Below are 22,723 nucleotides of genomic sequence, written 5' to 3' on the forward strand. Positions count from 1 at the left end.
CATTTTTGTTAGAAATTGAAGACCTAACCAAAAGCGCACTTTCCTGGCGGGCCTACCCTACCCCCCTCAGGGGCACTTCTATGACTCTGGTCCCACGGGAGGCACAAAAAATTAGCCCAAAGTAGGTTTTCTTGCATGCTGATTCCATTTTCAATGTTTTTACTTGCCTCTGACGAAGGCAAAGTCAAATACTCACCCCTATATGGACGGGGAAGCAAAGTGACGATTTTGGTAGGTCGCCATTTTCAATCAGGAATGTTGCCATTCGAAAGAGCGTCCAAAAAAACATGGTTAGGACACATTTTTGTTAAAAATTGGCGACCTAACCAAAAGCGCACTTTCTTGGCGGGCCCACCCTACCCCCCTCAGGGACAATTCTATGACTCTGGTCCCACGGGAGGCACAAAAAATTTGGCCAAAGTAGGTTTTCTTGCATGCTGATTCCATTTTTAATGTTTTTACTTGCCTCTGACGAAGGCAAAGTCAAATACTCACCCCTATATGGACGGGGAAGCAAAGTGACGATTTTGGTAGGTCGCTATTTTCAATCAGGAATGTTGGCATTCGAAAGAGCGTCCAAAAAAACATGGTTAGGACACATTTTTGTTAGAAATTGAAGACCTAACCAAAAGCGCACTTTCCTGGCGGGCCTACCCTACCCCCCTCAGGGGCACTTCTATGACTCTGGTCCCACGGGAGGCACAAAAAATTAGCCCAAAAAAGGTTTTCTTGCATGCTGATTCCATTTTCAATGTTTTTACTTGCCTCTGACGAAGGCAAAGTCAAATACTCACCCCTATATGGACGGGGAAGCAAAGTGACGATTTTGGTAGGTCGCCATTTTCAATCAGGAATGTTGCCATTCGAAAGAGCGTCCAAAAAAACATGGTTAGGACACATTTTTGTTAGAAATTGGCGACCTAACCAAAAGCGCACTTTCTTGGCGGGCCCACCCTACCCCCCTCAGGGACAATTCTATGACTCTGGTCCCACGGGAGGCACAAAAAATTTGGCCAAAGTAGGTTTTCTTGCATGCTGATTCCATTTTCAATGTTTTTACTTGCCTCTGACGAAGGCAAAGTCAAATACTCACCCCTATATGGACGGGGAAGCAAAGTGACGATTTTGGTAGGTCGCTATTTTCAATCAGGAATGTTGGCATTCGAAAGAGCGTCCAAAAAAACATGGTTAGGACACATTTTTGTTAGAAATTGAAGACCTAACCAAAAGCGCACTTTCCTGGCGGGCCTACCCTACCCCCCTCAGGGGCACTTCTATGACTCTGGTCCCACGGGAGGCACAAAAAATTAGCCCAAAGTAGGTTTTCTTGCATGCTGATTCCATTTTCAATGTTTTTACTTGCCTCTGACGAAGGCAAAGTCAAATACTCACCCCTATATGGACGGGGAAGCAAAGTGACGATTTTGGTAGGTCGCCATTTTCAATCAGGAATGTTGCCATTCGAAAGAGCGTCCAAAAAAACATGGTTAGGACACATTTTTGTTAGAAATTGGCGACCTAACCAAAAGCGCACTTTCTTGGCGGGCCCACCCTACCCCCCTCAGGGACAATTCTATGACTCTGGTCCCACGGGAGGCACAAAAAATTTGGCCAAAGTAGGTTTTCTTGCATGCTGATTCCATTTTTAATGTTTTTACTTGCCTCTGACGAAGGCAAAGTCAAATACTCACCCCTATATGGACGGGGAAGCAAAGTGACGATTTTGGTAGGTCGCTATTTTCAATCAGGAATGTTGGCATTCGAAAGAGCGTCCAAAAAAACATGGTTAGGACACATTTTTGTAAGAAATTGAAGACCTAACCAAAAGCGCACTTTCCTGGCGGGCCTACCCTACCCCCCTCAGGGGCACTTCTATGACTCTGGTCCCACGGGAGGCACAAAAAATTAGCCCAAAGTAGGTTTTCTTGCATGCTGATTCCATTTTCAATGTTTTTACTTGCCTCTGACGAAGGCAAAGTCAAATACTCACCCCTATATGGACGGGGAAGCAAAGTGACGATTTTGGTAGGTCGCCATTTTCAATCAGGAATGTTGCCATTCGAAAGAGCGTCCAAAAAAACATGGTTAGGACACATTTTTGTTAGAAATTGGCGACCTAACCAAAAGCGCACTTTCTTGGCGGGCCCACCCTACCCCCCTCAGGGACAATTCTATGACTCTGGTCCCACGGGAGGCACAAAAAATTTGGCCAAAGTAGGTTTTCTTGCATGCTGATTCCATTTTTAATGTTTTTACTTGCCTCTGACGAAGGCAAAGTCAAATACTCACCCCTATATGGACGGGGAAGCAAAGTGACGATTTTGGTAGGTCGCTATTTTCAATCAGGAATGTTGGCATTCGAAAGAGCGTCCAAAAAAACATGGTTAGGACACATTTTTGTAAGAAATTGAAGACCTAACCAAAAGCGCACTTTCCTGGCGGGCCTACCCTACCCCCCTCAGGGGCACTTCTATGACTCTGGTCCCACGGGAGGCACAAAAAATTAGCCCAAAGTAGGTTTTCTTGCATGCTGATTCCATTTTCAATGTTTTTACTTGCCTCTGACGAAGGCAAAGTCAAATACTCACCCCTATATGGACGGGGAAGCAAAGTGACGATTTTGGTAGGTCGCCATTTTCAATCAGGAATGTTGCCATTCGAAAGAGCGTCCAAAAAAACATGGTTAGGACACATTTTTGTTAGAAATTGGCGACCTAACCAAAAGCGCACTTTCTTGGCGGGCCCACCCTACCCCCCTCAGGGACAATTCTATGACTCTGGTCCCACGGGAGGCACAAAAAATTTGGCCAAAGTAGGTTTTCTTGCATGCTGATTCCATTTTTAATGTTTTTACTTGCCTCTGACGAAGGCAAAGTCAAATACTCACCCCTATATGGACGGGGAAGCAAAGTGACGATTTTGGTAGGTCGCTATTTTCAATCAGGAATGTTGGCATTCGAAAGAGCGTCCAAAAAAACATGGTTAGGACACATTTTTGTAAGAAATTGAAGACCTAACCAAAAGCGCACTTTCCTGGCGGGCCTACCCTACCCCCCTCAGGGGCACTTCTATGACTCTGGTCCCACGGGAGGCACAAAAAATTAGCCCAAAGTAGGTTTTCTTGCATGCTGATTCCATTTTCAATGTTTTTACTTGCCTCTGACGAAGGCAAAGTCAAATACTCACCCCTATATGGACGGGGAAGCAAAGTGACGATTTTGGTAGGTCGCCATTTTCAATCAGGAATGTTGCCATTCGAAAGAGCGTCCAAAAAAACATGGTTAGGACACATTTTTGTTAGAAATTGGCGACCTAACCAAAAGCGCACTTTCTTGGCGGGCCCACCCTACCCCCCTCAGGGACAATTCTATGACTCTGGTCCCACGGGAGGCACAAAAAATTTGGCCAAAGTAGGTTTTCTTGCATGCTGATTCCATTTTTAATGTTTTTACTTGCCTCTGACGAAGGCAAAGTCAAATACTCACCCCTATATGGACGGGGAAGCAAAGTGACGATTTTGGTAGGTCGCTATTTTCAATCAGGAATGTTGGCATTCGAAAGAGCGTCCAAAAAAACATGGTTAGGACACATTTTTGTAAGAAATTGAAGACCTAACCAAAAGCGCACTTTCCTGGCGGGCCTACCCTACCCCCCTCAGGGGAACTTCTATGACTCTGGTCCCACGGGAGGCACAAAAAATTAGCCCAAAGTAGGTTTTCTTGCATGCTGATTCCATTTTCAATGTTTTTACTTGCCTCTGACGAAGGCAAAGTCAAATACTCACCCCTATATGGACGGGGAAGCAAAGTGACGATTTTGGTAGGTCGCCATTTTCAATCAGGAATGTTGGCATTCGAAAGAGCGTCCAAAAAAACATGGTTAGGACACATTTTTGTTAGAAATTGGCGACCTAACCAAAAGCGCACTTTCTTGGCGGGCCCACCCTACCCCCCTCAGGGACAATTCTATGACTCTGGTCCCACGGGAGGCACAAAAAATTTGGCCAAAGTAGGTTTTCTTGCATGCTGATTCCATTTTTAATGTTTTTAATTGCCTCTGACGAAGGCAAAGTCAAATACTCACCCCTATATGGACGGGGAAGCAAAGTGACGATTTTGGTAGGTCGCTATTTTCAATCAGGAATGTTGGCATTCGAAAGAGCGTCCAAAAAAACATGGTTAGGACACATTTTTGTAAGAAATTGAAGACCTAACCAAAAGCGCACTTTCCTGGCGGGCCTACCCTACCCCCCTCAGGGGCACTTCTATGACTCTGGTCCCACGGGAGGCACAAAAAATTAGCCCAAAGTAGGTTTTCTTGCATGCTGATTCCATTTTCAATGTTTTTACTTGCCTCTGACGAAGGCAAAGTCAAATACTCACCCCTATATGGACGGGGAAGCAAAGTGACGATTTTGGTAGGTCGCCATTTTCAATCAGGAATGTTGCCATTCGAAAGAGCGTCCAAAAAAACATGGTTAGGACACATTTTTGTTAGAAATTGGCGACCTAACCAAAAGCGCACTTTCTTGGCGGGCCCACCCTACCCCCCTCAGGGACAATTCTATGACTCTGGTCCCACGGGAGGCACAAAAAATTTGGCCAAAGTAGGTTTTCTTGCATGCTGATTCCATTTTCAATGTTTTTACTTGCCTCTGACGAAGGCAAAGTCAAATACTCACCCCTATATGGACGGGGAAGCAAAGTGACGATTTTGGTAGGTCGCTATTTTCAATCAGGAATGTTGGCATTCGAAAGAGCGTCCAAAAAAACATGGTTAGGACACATTTTTGTTAGAAATTGAAGACCTAACCAAAAGCGCACTTTCCTGGCGGGCCTACCCTACCCCCCTCAGGGGCACTTCTATGACTCTGGTCCCACGGGAGGCACAAAAAATTAGCCCAAAGTAGGTTTTCTTGCATGCTGATTCCATTTTCAATGTTTTTACTTGCCTCTGACGAAGGCAAAGTCAAATACTCACCCCTATATGGACGGGGAAGCAAAGTGACGATTTTGGTAGGTCGCCATTTTCAATCAGGAATGTTGCCATTCGAAAGAGCGTCCAAAAAAACATGGTTAGGACACATTTTTGTTAGAAATTGGCGACCTAACCAAAAGCGCACTTTCTTGGCGGGCCCACCCTACCCCCCTCAGGGACAATTCTATGACTCTGGTCCCACGGGAGGCACAAAAAATTTGGCCAAAGTAGGTTTTCTTGCATGCTGATTCCATTTTTAATGTTTTTACTTGCCTCTGACGAAGGCAAAGTCAAATACTCACCCCTATATGGACGGGGAAGCAAAGTGACGATTTTGGTAGGTCGCTATTTTCAATCAGGAATGTTGGCATTCGAAAGAGCGTCCAAAAAAACATGGTTAGGACACATTTTTGTAAGAAATTGAAGACCTAACCAAAAGCGCACTTTCCTGGCGGGCCTACCCTACCCCCCTCAGGGGCACTTCTATGACTCTGGTCCCACGGGAGGCACAAAAAATTAGCCCAAAGTAGGTTTTCTTGCATGCTGATTCCATTTTCAATGTTTTTACTTGCCTCTGACGAAGGCAAAGTCAAATACTCACCCCTATATGGACGGGGAAGCAAAGTGACGATTTTGGTAGGTCGCCATTTTCAATCAGGAATGTTGCCATTCGAAAGAGCGTCCAAAAAAACATGGTTAGGACACATTTTTGTTAGAAATTGGCGACCTAACCAAAAGCGCACTTTCTTGGCGGGCCCACCCTACCCCCCTCAGGGACAATTCTATGACTCTGGTCCCACGGGAGGCACAAAAAATTTGGCCAAAGTAGGTTTTCTTGCATGCTGATTCCATTTTTAATGTTTTTACTTGCCTCTGACGAAGGCAAAGTCAAATACTCACCCCTATATGGACGGGGAAGCAAAGTGACGATTTTGGTAGGTCGCTATTTTCAATCAGGAATGTTGGCATTCGAAAGAGCGTCCAAAAAAACATGGTTAGGACACATTTTTGTAAGAAATTGAAGACCTAACCAAAAGCGCACTTTCCTGGCGGGCCTACCCTACCCCCCTCAGGGGCACTTCTATGACTCTGGTCCCACGGGAGGCACAAAAAATTAGCCCAAAGTAGGTTTTCTTGCATGCTGATTCCATTTTCAATGTTTTTACTTGCCTCTGACGAAGGCAAAGTCAAATACTCACCCCTATATGGACGGGGAAGCAAAGTGACGATTTTGGTAGGTCGCCATTTTCAATCAGGAATGTTGCCATTCGAAAGAGCGTCCAAAAAAACATGGTTAGGACACATTTTTGTTAGAAATTGGCGACCTAACCAAAAGCGCACTTTCTTGGCGGGCCCACCCTACCCCCCTCAGGGACAATTCTATGACTCTGGTCCCACGGGAGGCACAAAAAATTTGGCCAAAGTAGGTTTTCTTGCATGCTGATTCCATTTTTAATGTTTTTACTTGCCTCTGACGAAGGCAAAGTCAAATACTCACCCCTATATGGACGGGGAAGCAAAGTGACGATTTTGGTAGGTCGCTATTTTCAATCAGGAATGTTGGCATTCGAAAGAGCGTCCAAAAAAACATGGTTAGGACACATTTTTGTAAGAAATTGAAGACCTAACCAAAAGCGCACTTTCCTGGCGGGCCTACCCTACCCCCCTCAGGGGAACTTCTATGACTCTGGTCCCACGGGAGGCACAAAAAATTAGCCCAAAGTAGGTTTTCTTGCATGCTGATTCCATTTTCAATGTTTTTACTTGCCTCTGACGAAGGCAAAGTCAAATACTCACCCCTATATGGACGGGGAAGCAAAGTGACGATTTTGGTAGGTCGCCATTTTCAATCAGGAATGTTGGCATTCGAAAGAGCGTCCAAAAAAACATGGTTAGGACACATTTTTGTTAGAAATTGGCGACCTAACCAAAAGCGCACTTTCTTGGCGGGCCCACCCTACCCCCCTCAGGGACAATTCTATGACTCTGGTCCCACGGGAGGCACAAAAAATTTGGCCAAAGTAGGTTTTCTTGCATGCTGATTCCATTTTTAATGTTTTTAATTGCCTCTGACGAAGGCAAAGTCAAATACTCACCCCTATATGGACGGGGAAGCAAAGTGACGATTTTGGTAGGTCGCTATTTTCAATCAGGAATGTTGGCATTCGAAAGAGCGTCCAAAAAAACATGGTTAGGACACATTTTTGTAAGAAATTGAAGACCTAACCAAAAGCGCACTTTCCTGGCGGGCCTACCCTACCCCCCTCAGGGGCACTTCTATGACTCTGGTCCCACGGGAGGCACAAAAAATTAGCCCAAAGTAGGTTTTCTTGCATGCTGATTCCATTTTCAATGTTTTTACTTGCCTCTGACGAAGGCAAAGTCAAATACTCACCCCTATATGGACGGGGAAGCAAAGTGACGATTTTGGTAGGTCGCCATTTTCAATCAGGAATGTTGCCATTCGAAAGAGCGTCCAAAAAAACATGGTTAGGACACATTTTTGTTAGAAATTGGCGACCTAACCAAAAGCGCACTTTCTTGGCGGGCCCACCCTACCCCCCTCAGGGACAATTCTATGACTCTGGTCCCACGGGAGGCACAAAAAATTTGGCCAAAGTAGGTTTTCTTGCATGCTGATTCCATTTTTAATGTTTTTACTTGCCTCTGACGAAGGCAAAGTCAAATACTCACCCCTATATGGACGGGGAAGCAAAGTGACGATTTTGGTAGGTCGCTATTTTCAATCAGGAATGTTGGCATTCGAAAGAGCGTCCAAAAAAACATGGTTAGGACACATTTTTGTTAGAAATTGAAGACCTAACCAAAAGCGCACATTCCTGGCGGGCCTACCCTACCCCCCTCAGGGGCACTTCTATGACTCTGGTCCCACGGGAGGCACAAAAAATTAGCCCAAAGTAGGTTTTCTTGCATGCTGATTCCATTTTCAATGTTTTTACTTGCCTCTGACGAAGGCAAAGTCAAATACTCACCCCTATATGGACGGGGAAGCAAAGTGACGATTTTGGTAGGTCGCCATTTTCAATCAGGAATGTTGCCATTCGAAAGAGCGTCCAAAAAAACATGGTTAGGACACATTTTTGTTAGAAATTGGCGACCTAACCAAAAGCGCACTTTCTTGGCGGGCCCACCCTACCCCCCTCAGGGACAATTCTATGACTCTGGTCCCACGGGAGGCACAAAAAATTTGGCCAAAGTAGGTTTTCTTGCATGCTGATTCCATTTTTAATGTTTTTAATTGCCTCTGACGAAGGCAAAGTCAAATACTCACCCCTATATGGACGGGGAAGCAAAGTGACGATTTTGGTAGGTCGCTATTTTCAATCAGGAATGTTGGCATTCGAAAGAGCGTCCAAAAAAACATGGTTAGGACACATTTTTGTAAGAAATTGAAGACCTAACCAAAAGCGCACTTTCCTGGCGGGCCTACCCTACCCCCCTCAGGGGCACTTCTATGACTCTGGTCCCACGGGAGGCACAAAAAATTAGCCCAAAGTAGGTTTTCTTGCATGCTGATTCCATTTTCAATGTTTTTACTTGCCTCTGACGAAGGCAAAGTCAAATACTCACCCCTATATGGACGGGGAAGCAAAGTGACGATTTTGGTAGGTCGCCATTTTCAATCAGGAATGTTGCCATTCGAAAGAGCGTCCAAAAAAACATGGTTAGGACACATTTTTGTTAGAAATTGGCGACCTAACCAAAAGCGCACTTTCTTGGCGGGCCCACCCTACCCCCCTCAGGGACAATTCTATGACTCTGGTCCCACGGGAGGCACAAAAAATTTGGCCAAAGTAGGTTTTCTTGCATGCTGATTCCATTTTTAATGTTTTTACTTGCCTCTGACGAAGGCAAAGTCAAATACTCACCCCTATATGGACGGGGAAGCAAAGTGACGATTTTGGTAGGTCGCTATTTTCAATCAGGAATGTTGGCATTCGAAAGAGCGTCCAAAAAAACATGGTTAGGACACATTTTTGTAAGAAATTGAAGACCTAACCAAAAGCGCACTTTCCTGGCGGGCCTACCCTACCCCCCTCAGGGGCACTTCTATGACTCTGGTCCCACGGGAGGCACAAAAAATTAGCCCAAAGTAGGTTTTCTTGCATGCTGATTCCATTTTCAATGTTTTTACTTGCCTCTGACGAAGGCAAAGTCAAATACTCACCCCTATATGGACGGGGAAGCAAAGTGACGATTTTGGTAGGTCGCCATTTTCAATCAGGAATGTTGCCATTCGAAAGAGCGTCCAAAAAAACATGGTTAGGACACATTTTTGTTAGAAATTGGCGACCTAACCAAAAGCGCACTTTCTTGGCGGGCCCACCCTACCCCCCCCCGGGATAATTCTATGACTCTGGTCCCACGGGAGGCACAAAAAATTTGGCCAAAGTAGGTTTTCTTGCATGCTGATTCCATTTTTAATGTTTTTACTTGCCTCTGACGAAGGCAAAGTCAAATACTCACCCCTATATGGACGGGGAAGCAAAGTGACGATTTTGGTAGGTCGCCATTTTCAATCAGGAATGTTGGCATTCGAAAGAGCGTCCAAAAAAACATGGTTAGGACACATTTTTGTAAGAAATTGAAGACCTAACCAAAAGCGCACTTTCCTGGCGGGCCTACCCTACCCCCCTCAGGGGCACTTCTTTGACTCTGGTCCCACGGGAGGCACAAAAAATTAGCCCAAAGTAGGTTTTCTTGCATGCTGATTCCATTTTCAATGTTTTTACTTGCCTCTGACGAAGGCAAAGTCAAATACTCACCCCTATATGGACGGGGAAGCAAAGTGACGATTTTGGTAGGTCGCTATTTTCAATCAGGAATGTTGGCATTCGAAAGAGCGTCCAAAAAAACATGGTTAGGACACATTTTTGTTAGAAATTGAAGACCTAACCAAAAGCGCACTTTCCTGGCGGGCCTACCCTACCCCCCTCAGGGGCACTTCTATGACTCTGGTCCCACGGGAGGCACAAAAAATTAACCCAAAGTAGGTTTTCCTTCATGCTGATTCCATTTTCAATGTTTTTACTTGCCTCTGACGAAGGCAAAGTCAAATACTCACCCCTATATGGACGGGGAAGCAAAGTGACGATTTTGGTAGGTCGCCATTTTCAATCAGGAATGTTGCCATTCGAAAGAGCGTCCAAAAAAACATGGTTAGGACACATTTTTGTTAGAATTTGGCGACCTAACCAAAAGCGCACTTTCTTGGCGGGCCCACCCTACCCCCCCTCAGGGACAATTCTATGACTCTGGTCCCACGGGAGGCACAAAAAATTTGGCCAAAGTAGGTTTTCTTGCATGCTGATTCCATTTTTAATGTTTTTACTTGCCTCTGACGAAGGCAAAGTCAAATACTCACCCCTATATGGACGGGGAAGCAAAGTGACGATTTTGGTAGGTCGCTATTTTCAATCAGGAATGTTGGCATTCGAAAGAGCGTCCAAAAAAACATGGTTAGGACACATTTTTGTTAGAAATTGAAGACGTAACCAAAAGCGCACTTTCCTGGCGGGCCTACCCTACCCCCCTCAGGGGCACTTCTATGACTCTGGTCCCACGGGAGGCACAAAAAATTAGCCCAAAGTAGGTTTTCTTGCATGCTGATTCCATTTTCAATGTTTTTACTTGCCTCTGACGAAGGCAAAGTCAAATACTCACCCCTATATGGACGGGGAAGCAAAGTGACGATTTTGGTAGGTCGCCATTTTCAATCAGGAATGTTGCCATTCGAAAGAGCGTCCAAAAAAACATGGTTAGGACACATTTTTGTTAGAAATTGGCGACCTAACCAAAAGCGCACTTTCTTGGCGGGCCCACCCTACCCCCCTCAGGGACAATTCTATGACTCTGGTCCCACGGGAGGCACAAAAAATTTGGCCAAAGTAGGTTTTCTTGCATGCTGATTCCATTTTTAATGTTTTTACTTGCCTCTGACGAAGGCAAAGTCAAATACTCACCCCTATATGGACGGGGAAGCAAAGTGACGATTTTGGTAGGTCGCTATTTTCAATCAGGAATGTTGGCATTCGAAAGAGCGTCCAAAAAAACATGGTTAGGACACATTTTTGTTAGAAATTGAAGACCTAACCAAAAGCGCACTTTCCTGGCGGGCCTACCCTACCCCCCTCAGGGGCACTTCTATGACTCTGGTCCCACGGGAGGCACAAAAAATTAGCCCAAAGTAGGTTTTCTTGCATGCTGATTCCATTTTCAATGTTTTTACTTGCCTCTGAGGAAGTGAAAGTCAAATACTCACCCCTATATGGACGGGGAAGCAAAGTGACGATTTTGGTAGGTCGCCATTTTCAATCAGGAATGTTGCCATTCGAAAGAGCGTCCAAAAAAACATGGTTAGGACACATTTTTGTTAGAAATTGGCGACCTAACCAAAAGCGCACTTTCTTGGCGGGCCCACCCTACCCCCCTCAGGGACAATTCTATGACTCTGGTCCCACGGGAGGCACAAAAAATTTGGCCAAAGTAGGTTTTCTTGCATGCTGATTCCATTTTTAATGTTTTTACTTGCCTCTGACGAAGGCAAAGTCAAATACTCACCCCTATATGGACGGGGAAGCAAAGTGACGATTTTGGTAGGTCGCTATTTTCAATCAGGAATGTTGGCATTCGAAAGAGCGTCCAAAAAAACATCGTTAGGACACATTTTTGTTAGAAATTGGCGACCTAACCAAAAGCGCACTTTCTTGGCGGGCCCACCCTACCCCCCTCAGGGACAATTCTATGACTCTGGTCCCACGGGAGGCACAAAAAATTTGCCCAAAGTAGGTTTTCTTGCATGCTGATTCCATTTTCAATGTTTTTACTTGCCTCTGACGAAGGCAAAGTCAAATACTCACCCCTATATGGACGGGGAAGCAAAGTGACGATTTTGGTAGGTCGCCATTTTCAATCAGGAATGTTGCCATTCGAAAGAGCGTCCAAAAAAACATGGTTAGGACACATTTTTGTTAGAAATTGGCGACCTAACCAAAAGCGCACTTTCTTGGCGGGCCCACCCTACCCCCCTCAGGGACAATTCTATGACTCTGGTCCCACGGGAGGCACAAAAAATTTGGCCAAAGTAGGTTTTCTTGCATGCTGATTCCATTTTTAATGTTTTTACTTGCCTCTGACGAAGGCAAAGTCAAATACTCACCCCTATATGGACGGGGAAGCAAAGTGACGATTTTGGTAGGTCGCTATTTTCAATCAGGAATGTTGCCATTCGAAAGAGCGTCCAAAAAAACATGGTTAGGACACATTTTTGTTAGAAATTGGCGACCTAACCAAAAGCGCACTTTCTTGGCGGGCCCACCCTACCCCTCTCAGGGACAATTCTATGACTCTGGTCCCACGGGAGGCACAAAAAATTTGGCCAAAGTAGGTTTTCTTGCATGCTGATTCCATTTTTAATGTTTTTACTTGCCTCTGACGAAGGCAAAGTCAAATACTCACCCCTATATGGACGGGGAAGCAAAGTGACGATTTTGGTAGGTCGCTATTTTCAATCAGGAATGTTGGCATTCGAAAGAGCGTCCAAAAAAACATGGTTAGGACACATTTTTGTTAGAAATTGAAGACCTAACCAAAAGCGCACTTTCCTGGCGGGCCTACCCTACCCCCCTCAGGGGCACTTCTATGACTCTGGTCCCACGGGAGGCACAAAAAATTAGCCCAAGGTAGGTTTTCTTGCATGCTGATTCCATTTTCAATGTTTTTACTTGCCTCTGACGAAGGCAAAGTCAAATACTCACCCCTATATGGACGGGGAAGCAAAGTGACGATTTTGGTAGATCGCCATTTTCAATCAGGAATGTTGCCATTCGAAAGAGCGTCCAAAAAAACATGGTTAGGACACATTTTTGTTAGAAATTGAAGACCTAACCAAAAGCGCACTTTCCTGGCGGGCCTACCCTACCCCCCTCAGGGGCACTTCTATGACTCTGGTCCCACGGGAGGCAGAAAAAATTAGCCCAAAGTAGGTTTTCTTGCATGCTGATTCCATTTTCAATGTTTTTACTTGCCTCTGACGAAGGCAAAGTCAAATACTCACCCCTATATGGACGGGGAAGCAAAGTGACGATTTTGGTAGGTCGCCATTTTCAATCAGGAATGTTGCCATTCGAAAGAGCGTCCAAAAAAACATGGTTAGGACACATTTTTGTTAGAAATTGGCGACCTAACCAAAAGCGCACTTTCTTGGCGGGCCCACCCTACCCCCCTCAGGGACAATTCTATGACTCTGGTCCCACGGGAGGCACAAAAAATTTGGCCAAAGTAGGTTTTCTTGCATGCTGATTCCATTTTTAATGTTTTTACTTGTCTCTGACGAAGGCAAAGTCAAATACTCACACCTATATGGACGGGGAAGCAAAGTGACGATTTTCGTAGGTCGCTATTTTCAATCAGGAATGTTGGCATTCGAAAGAGCGTCCAAAAAAACATCGTTAGGACACATTTTTGTTAGAAATTGGCGACCTAACCAAAAGCGCACTTTCTTGGCGGGCCCACCCTACCCCCCTCAGGGACAATTCTATGACTCTGGTCCCACGGGAGGCACAAAAAATTTGCCCAAAGTAGGTTTTCTTGCATGCTGATTCCATTTTCAATGTTTTTACTTGCCTCTGACGAAGGCAAAGTCAAATACTCACCCCTATATGGACGGGGAAGCAAAGTGACGATTTTGGTAGGTCGCTATTTTCAATCAGGAATGTTGGCATTCGAAAGAGCGTCCAAAAAAACATGGTTAGGACACATTTTTGTTAGAAATTGAAGACCTAACCAAAAGCGCACTTTCCTGGCGGGCCTACCCTACCCCCCTCAGGGGCACTTCTATGACTCTGGTCCCACGGGAGGCACAAAAAATTAGCCCAAAGTAGGTTTTCTTGCATGCTGATTCCATTTTCAATGTTTTTACTTGCCTCTGACGAAGGCAAAGTCAAATACTCACCCCTATATGGACGGGGAAGCAAAGTGACGATTTTGGTAGGTCGCCATTTTCAATCAGGAATGTTGCCATTCGAAAGAGCGTCCAAAAAAACATGGTTAGGACACATTTTTGTTAGAAATTGGCGACCTAACCAAAAGCGCACTTTCTTGGCGGGCCCACCCTACCCCCCTCAGGGACAATTCTATGACTCTGGTCCCACGGGAGGCACAAAAAATTTGGCCAAAGTAGGTTTTCTTGCATGCTGATTCCATTTTTAATGTTTTTACTTGCCTCTGACGAAGGCAAAGTCAAATACTCACCCCTATATGGACGGGGAAGCAAAGTGACGATTTTGGTAGGTCGCTATTTTCAATCAGGAATGTTGGCATTCGAAAGAGCGTCCAAAAAAACATGGTTAGGACACATTTTTGTTAGAAATTGAAGACCTAACCAAAAGCGCACTTTCCTGGCGGGCCTACCCTACCCCCCTCAGGGGCACTTCTATGACTCTGGTCCCACGGGAGGCACAAAAAATTAGCCCAAAGTAGGTTTTCTTGCATGCTGATTCCATTTTCAATGTTTTTACTTGCCTCTGACGAAGGCAAAGTCAAATACTCACCCCTATATGGACGGGGAAGCAAAGTGACGATTTTGGTAGGTCGCCATTTTCAATCAGGAATGTTGCCATTCGAAAGAGCGTCCAAAAAAACATGGTTAGGACACATTTTTGTTAGAAATTGGCGACCTAACCAAAAGCGCACTTTCTTGGCGGGCCCACCCTACCCCCCTCAGGGACAATTCTATGACTCTGGTCCCACGGGAGGCACAAAAAATTTGGCCAAAGTAGGTTTTCTTGCATGCTGATTCCATTTTTAATGTTTTTACTTGCCTCTGACGAAGGCAAAGTCAAATACTCACCCCTATATGGACGGGGAAGCAAAGTGACGATTTTGGTAGGTCGCTATTTTCAATCAGGAATGTTGGCATTCGAAAGAGCGTCCAAAAAAACATGGTTAGGACACATTTTTGTTAGAAATTGAAGACCTAACCAAAAGCGCACTTTCCTGGCGGGCCTACCCTACCCCCCTCAGGGGCACTTCTATGACTCTGGTCCCACGGGAGGCACAAAAAATTAGCCCAAAGTAGGTTTTCTTGCATGCTGATTCCATTTTCAATGTTTTTACTTGCCTCTGACGAAGGCAAAGTCAAATACTCACCCCTATATGGACGGGGAAGCAAAGTGACGATTTTGGTAGGTCGCCATTTTCAATCAGGAATGTTGCCATTCGAAAGAGCGTCCAAAAAAACATGGTTAGGACACATTTTTGTTAGAAATTGGCGACCTAACCAAAAGCGCACTTTCCTGGCGGGCCCACCCTACCCCCCTCAGGGACAATTCTATGACTCTGGTCCCACGGGAGGCACAAAAAATTTGGCCAAAGTAGGTTTTCTTGCATGCTGATTCCATTTTTAATGTTTTTACTTGCCTCTGACGAAGGCAAAGTCAAATACTCACCCCTATATGGACGGGGAAGCAAAGTGACGATTTTGGTAGGTCGCTATTTTCAATCAGGAATGTTGGCATTCGAAAGAGCGTCCAAAAAAACATGGTTAGGACACATTTTTGTTAGAAATTGAAGACCTAACCAAAAGCGCACTTTCCTGGCGGGCCTACCCTACCCCGCTCAGGGGCACTTCTATGACTCTGGTCCCACGGGAGGCACAAAAAATTAGCCCAAAGTAGGTTTTCTTGCATGCTGATTCCATTTTCAATGTTTTTACTTGCCTCTGACGAAGGCAAAGTCAAATACTCACCCCTATATGGACGGGGAAGCAAAGTGACGATTTTGGTAGGTCGCCATTTTCAATCAGGAATGTTGCCATTCGAAAGAGCGTCCAAAAAAACATGGTTAGGACACATTTTTGTTAGAAATTGGCGACCTAACCAAAAGCGCACTTTCTTGGCGGGCCCACCCTACCCCCCTCAGGGACAATTCTATGACTCTGGTCCCACGGGAGGCACAAAAAATTTGCCCAAAGTAGGTTTTCTTGCATGCTGATTCCATTTTTAATGTTTTTACTTGCCTCTGACGAAGGCAAAGTCAAATACTCACCCCTATATGGACGGGGAAGCAAAGTGACGATTTTGGTAGGTCGCTATTTTCAATCAGGAATGTTGGCATTCGAAAGAGCGTCCAAAAAAACATGGTTAGGACACATTTTTGTTAGAAATTGAAGACCTAACCAAAAGCGCACTTTCCTGGCGGGCCTACCCTACCCCCCTCAGGGGCACTTCTATGACTCTGGTCCCACGGGAGGCACAAAAAATTAGCCCAAAGTAGGTTTTCTTGCATGCTGATTCCATTTTCAATGTTTTTACTTGCCTCTGACGAAGGCAAAGTCAAATACTCACCCCTATATGGACGGGGAAGCAAAGTGACGATTTTGGTAGGTCGCCATTTTCAATCAGGAATGTTGCCATTCGAAAGAGCGTCCAAAAAAACATGGTTAGGACACATTTTTGTTAGAAATTGGCGACCTAACCAAAAGCGCACTTTCTTGGCGGGCCCACCCTACCCCCCTCAGGGACAATTCTATGACTCTGGTCCCACGGGAGGCACAAAAAATTTGGCCAAAGTAGGTTTTCTTGCATGCTGATTCCATTTTTAATGTTTTTACTTGCCTCTGACGAAGGCAAAGTCAAATACTCACCCCTATATGGACGAGGAAGCAAAGTGACGATTTTGGTAGGTCGCTATTTTCAATCAGGAATGTTGGCATTCGAAAGAGCGTCCAAAAAAACATGGTTAGGACACATTTTTGTTAGAAATTGAAGACCTAACCAAAAGCGCACTTTCCTGGCGGGCCTACCCTACCCCCCTCAGGGGCACTTCTATGACTCTGGTCCCACGGGAGGCACAAAAAATTAGCCCAAAGTAGGTTTTCTTGCATGCTGATTCCATTTTCAATGTTTTTACTTGCCTCTGACGAAGGCAAAGTCAAATACTCACCCCTATATGGACGGGGAAGCAAAGTGACGATTTTGGTAGGTCGCCATTTTCAATCAGGAATGTTGCCATTCGAAAGAGCGTCCAAAAAAACATGGTTAGGACACATTTTTGTTAGAAATTGGCGACCTAACCAAAAGCACACTTTCTTGGCGGGCCCACCCTACCCCCCTCAGGGACAATTCTATGACTCTGGTCCCACGGGAGGCACAAAAAATTTGGCCAAAGTAGGTTTTCTTGCATGCTGATTCCATTTTTAATGTTTTTACTTGCCTCTGACGAAGGCAAAGTCAAATACTCACCCCTATATGGACGGGGAAGCAAAGTGACGATTTTGGTAGGTCGCTATTTTCAATCAGGAATGTTGGCATTCGAAAGAGCGTCCAAAAAAACATGGTTAGGACACATTTTTGTTAGAAATTGAAGACCTAACCAAAAGCGCACTTTCCTGGCGGGCCTACCCTACCCCCCTCAGGGGCACTTCTATGACTCTGGTCCCACGGGAGGCACAAAAAATTAGCCCAAAGTAGGTTTTCTTGCATGCTGATTCCATTTTTAATGTTTTTACTTGCCTCTGACGAAGGCAAAGTCAAATACTCACCCCTATATGGACGGGGAAGCAAAGTGACGATTTTGGTAGGTCGCTATTTTCAATCAGGAATGTTGGCATTCGAAAGAGCGTCCAAAAAAACATGGTTAGGACACATTTTTGTTAGAAATTGAAGACCTAACCAAAAGCGCACTTTCCTGGCGGGCCTACCCTACCCCCCTCAGGGGCACTTCTATGACTCTGGTCCCACGGGAGGCACAAAAAATTAGCCCAAAGTAGGTTTTCTTGCATGCTGATTCCATTTTCAATGTTTTTACTTGCCTCTGACGAGGGCAAAGTCAAATACTCACCCCTATATGGACGGGGAAGCAAAGTGACGATTTTGGTAGGTCGCCATTTTCAATCAGGAATGTTGCCATTCGAAAGAGCGTCCAAAAAAACATGGTTAGGACACATTTTTGTTAGAAATTGGCGACCTAACCAAAAGCGCACTTTCCTGGCGGGCCCACCCTACCCCCCTCAGGGACAATTCTATGACTCTGGTCCCACGGGAGGCACAAAAAATTTGGCCAAAGTAGGTTTTCTTGCATGCTGATTCCATTTTTAATGTTTTTACTTGCCTCTGACGAAGGCAAAGTCAAATACTCACCCCTATATGGACGGGGAAGCAAAGTGACGATTTTGGTAGGTCGCTATTTTCAATCAGGAATGTTGGCATTCGAAAGAGCGTCCAAAAAAACATGGTTAGGACACATTTTTGTTAGAAATTGAAGACCTAACCAAAAGCGCACTTTCCTGGTTGGCCTACCCTACCCCGCTCAGGGGCACTTCTATGACTCTGGTCCCACGGGAGGCACAAAAAATTAGCCCAAAGTAGGTTTTCTTGCATGCTGATTCCATTTTCAATGTTTTTACTTGCCTCTGACGAAGGCAAAGTCAAATACTCACCCCTATATGGACGGGGAAGCAAAGTGACGATTTTGGTAGGTCGCCATTTTCAATCAGGAATGTTGCCATTCGAAAGAGCGTCCAAAAAAACATGGTTAGGACACATTTTTGTTAGAAATTGGCGACCTAACCAAAAGCGCACTTTCTTGGCGGGCCCACCCTACCCCCCTCAGGGACAATTCTATGACTCTGGTCCCACGGGAGGCACAAAAAGTTTGGCCAAAGTAGGTTTTCTTGCATGCTGATTCCATTTTTAATGTTTTTACTTGCCTCTGACGAAGGCAAAGTCAAATACTCACCCCTATATGGACGGGGAAGCAAAGTGACGATTTTGGTAGGTCGCTATTTTCAATCAGGAATGTTGGCATTCGAAAGAGCGTCCAAAAAAACATGGTTAGGACACATTTTTGTTAGAAATTGAAGACCTAACCAAAAGCGCACTTTCCTGGCGGGCCTACCCTACCCCACTCAGGGGCACTTCTATGACTCTGGTCCCACGGGAGGCACAAAAAATTAGCCCAAAGTAGGTTTTCTTGCATGCTGATTCCATTTTCAATGTTTTTACTTGCCTCTGACGAAGGCAAAGTCAAATACTCACCCCTATATGGACGGGGAAGCAAAGTGACGATTTTGGTAGGTCGCCATTTTCAATCAGGAATGTTGCCATTCGAAAGAGCGTCCAAAAAAACATGGTTAGGACACATTTTTGTTAGAAATTGGCGACCTAACCAAAAGCGCACTTTCTTGGCGGGCCCACCCTACCCCCCTCAGGGACAATTCTATGACTCTGGTCCCACGGGAGGCACAAAAAATTTGGCCAAAGTAGGTTTTCTTGCATGCTGATTCCATTTTTAATGTTTTTACTTGCCTCTGACGAAGGCAAAGTCAAATACTCACCCCTATATGGACGAGGAAGCAAAGTGACGATTTTGGTAGGTCGCTATTTTCAATCAGGAATGTTGGCATTCGAAAGAGCGTCCAAAAAAACATGGTTAGGACACATTTTTGTTAGAAATTGAAGACCTAACCAAAAGCGCACTTTCCTGGCGGGCCTACCCTACCCCCCTCAGGGGCACTTCTATGACTCTGGTCCAACGGGAGGCACAAAAAATTAGCCCAAAGTAGGTTTTCTTGCATGCTGATTCCATTTTCAATGTTTTTACTTGCCTCTGACGAAGGCAAAGTCAAATACTCACCCCTATATGGACGGGGAAGCAAAGTGACGATTTTGGTAGGTCGCCATTTTCAATCAGGAATGTTGCCATTCGAAAGAGCGTCCAAAAAAACATGGTTAGGACACATTTTTGTTAGAAATTGGCGACCTAACCAAAAGCACACTTTCTTGGCGGGCCCACCCTACCCCCCTCAGGGACAATTCTATGACTCTGGTCCCACGGGAGGCACAAAAAATTTGGCCAAAGTAGGTTTTCTTGCATGCTGATTCCATTTTTAATGTTTTTACTTGCCTCTGACGAAGGCAAAGTCAAATACTCACCCCTATATGGACGGGGAAGCAAAGTGACGATTTTGGTAGGTCGCTATTTTCAATCAGGAATGTTGGCATTCGAAAGAGCGTCCAAAAAAACATGGTTAGGACACATTTTTGTTAGAAATTGAAGACCTAACCAAAAGCGCACTTTCCTGGCGGGCCTACCCTACCCCCCTCAGGGGCACTTCTATGACTCTGGTCCCACGGGAGGCACAAAAAATTAGCCCAAAGTAGGTTTTCTTGCATGCTGATTCCATTTTCAATGTTTTTACTTGCCTCTGACGAAGGCAAAGTCAAATACTCACCCCTATATGGACGGGGAAGCAAAGTGACGATTTTGGTAGGTCGCCATTTTCAATCAGGAATGTTGCCATTCGAAAGAGCGTCCAAAAAAACATGGTTAGGACACATTTTTGTTAGAAATTGGCGACCTAACCAAAAGCGCACTTTCTTGGCGGGCCCACCCTACCCCCCTCAGGGACAATTCTATGACTCTGGTCCCACGGGAGGCACAAAAAGTTGGCCAAAGTAGGTTTTCTTGCATGCTGATTCCATTTTTAATGTTTTTACTTGCCTCTGACGAAGGCAAAGTCAAATACTCACCCCTATATGGACGGGGAAGCAAAGTGACGATTTTGGTAGGTCGCTATTTTCAATCAGGAATGTTGACATTCGAAAGAGCGTCCAAAAAAATATGGTTAGGACACATTTTTGTTAGAAATTGAAGACCTAACCAAAAGCGCACTTTCCTGGCGGGCCTACCCTACCCCCCTCAGGGGCACTTCTATGACTCTGGTCCCACGGGAGGCACAAAAAATTAGCCCAAAGTAGGTTTTCTTGCATGCTGATTCCATTTTCAATGTTTTTACTTGCCTCTGACGAAGGCAAAGTCAAATACTCACCCCTATATGGACGGGGAAGCAAAGTGACGATTTTGGTAGGTCGCCATTTTCAATCAGGAATGTTGCCATTCGAAAGAGCGTCCAAAAAAACATGGTTAGGACACATTTTTGTTAGAAATTGGCGACCTAACCAAAAGCGCACTTTCTTGGCGGGCCCACCCTACCCCCCTCAGGGACAATTCTATGACTCTGGTCCCACGGGAGGCACAAAAAGTTGGCCAAAGTAGGTTTTCTTGCATGCTGATTCCATTTTTAATGTTTTTACTTGCCTCTGACGAAGGCAAAGTCAAATACTCACCCCTATATGGACGGGGAAGCAAAGTGACGATTTTGGTAGGTCGCTATTTTCAATCAGGAATGTTGACATTCGAAAGAGCGTCCAAAAAAATATGGTTAGGACACATTTTTGTTAGAAATTGAAGACCTAACCAAAAGCGCACTTTCCTGGCGGGCCTACCCTACCCCACTCAGGGGCACTTCTATGACTCTGGTCCCACGGGAGGCACAAAAAATTAGCCCAAAGTAGGTTTTCTTGCATGCTGATTCCATTTTCAATGTTTTTACTTGCCTCTGACGAAGGCAAAGTCAAATACTCACCCCTATATGGACGGGGAAGCAAAGTGACGATTTTGGTAGGTCGCCATTTTCAATCAGGAATGTTGCCATTCGAAAGAGCGTCCAAAAAAACATGGTTAGGACACATTTTTGTTAGAAATTGGCGACCTAACCAAAAGCGCACTTTCTTGGCGGGCCCACCCTACCCCCCTCAGGGACAATTCTATGACTCTGGTCCCACGGGAGGCACAAAAAGTTTGGCCAAAGTAGGTTTTCTTGCATGCTGATTCCATTTTTAATGTTTTTACTTGCCTCTGACGAAGGCAAAGTCAAATACTCACCCCTATATGGACGGGGAAGCAAAGTGACGATTTTGGTAGGTCGCTATTTTCAATCAGGAATGTTGGCATTCGAAAGAGCGTCCAAAAAAACATGGTTAGGACACATTTTTGTTAGAAATTGAAGACCTAACCAAAAGCGCACTTTCCTGGCGGGCCTACCCTACCCCCCTCAGGGGCACTTCTATGACTCTGGTCCCACGGGAGGCACAAAAAATTAGCCCAAAGTAGGTTTTCTTGCATGCTGATTCCATTTTCAATGTTTTTACTTGCCTCTGACGAAGGCAAAGTCAAATACTCACCCCTATATGGACGGGGAAGCAAAGTGACGATTTTGGTAGGTCGCCATTTTCAATCAGGAATGTTGCCATTCGAAAGAGCGTCCAAAAAAACATGGTTAGGACACATTTTTGTTAGAAATTGGCGACCTAACCAAAAGCGCACTTTCTTGGCGGGCCCACCCTACCCCCCTCAGGGACAATTCTATGACTCTGGTCCCACGGGAGGCACAAAAAGTTGGCCAAAGTAGGTTTTCTTGCATGCTGATTCCATTTTTAATGTTTTTACTTGCCTCTGACGAAGGCAAAGTCAAATACTCACCCCTATATGGACGGGGAAGCAAAGTGACGATTTTGGTAGGTCGCTATTTTCAATCAGGAATGTTGACATTCGAAAGAGCGTCCAAAAAAATATGGTTAGGACACATTTTTGTTAGAAATTGAAGACCTAACCAAAAGCGCACTTTCCTGGCGGGCCTACCCTACCCCACTCAGGGGCACTTCTATGACTCTGGTCCCACGGGAGGCACAAAAAATTAGCCCAAAGTAGGTTTTCTTGCATGCTGATTCCATTTTCAATGTTTTTACTTGCCTCTGACGAAGGCAAAGTCAAATACTCACCCCTATATGGACGGGGAAGCAAAGTGACGATTTTGGTAGGTCGCCATTTTCAATCAGGAATGTTGCCATTCGAAAGAGCGTCCAAAAAAACATGGTTAGGACAC

Source organism: Pavona decussata, unplaced genomic scaffold (genome assembly GCF_977016875.1).
Source record: "Pavona decussata unplaced genomic scaffold, jaPavDecu1.1 SCAFFOLD_13, whole genome shotgun sequence".
NCBI classification, from domain to species: Eukaryota; Metazoa; Cnidaria; class Anthozoa; order Scleractinia; family Agariciidae; genus Pavona; species Pavona decussata.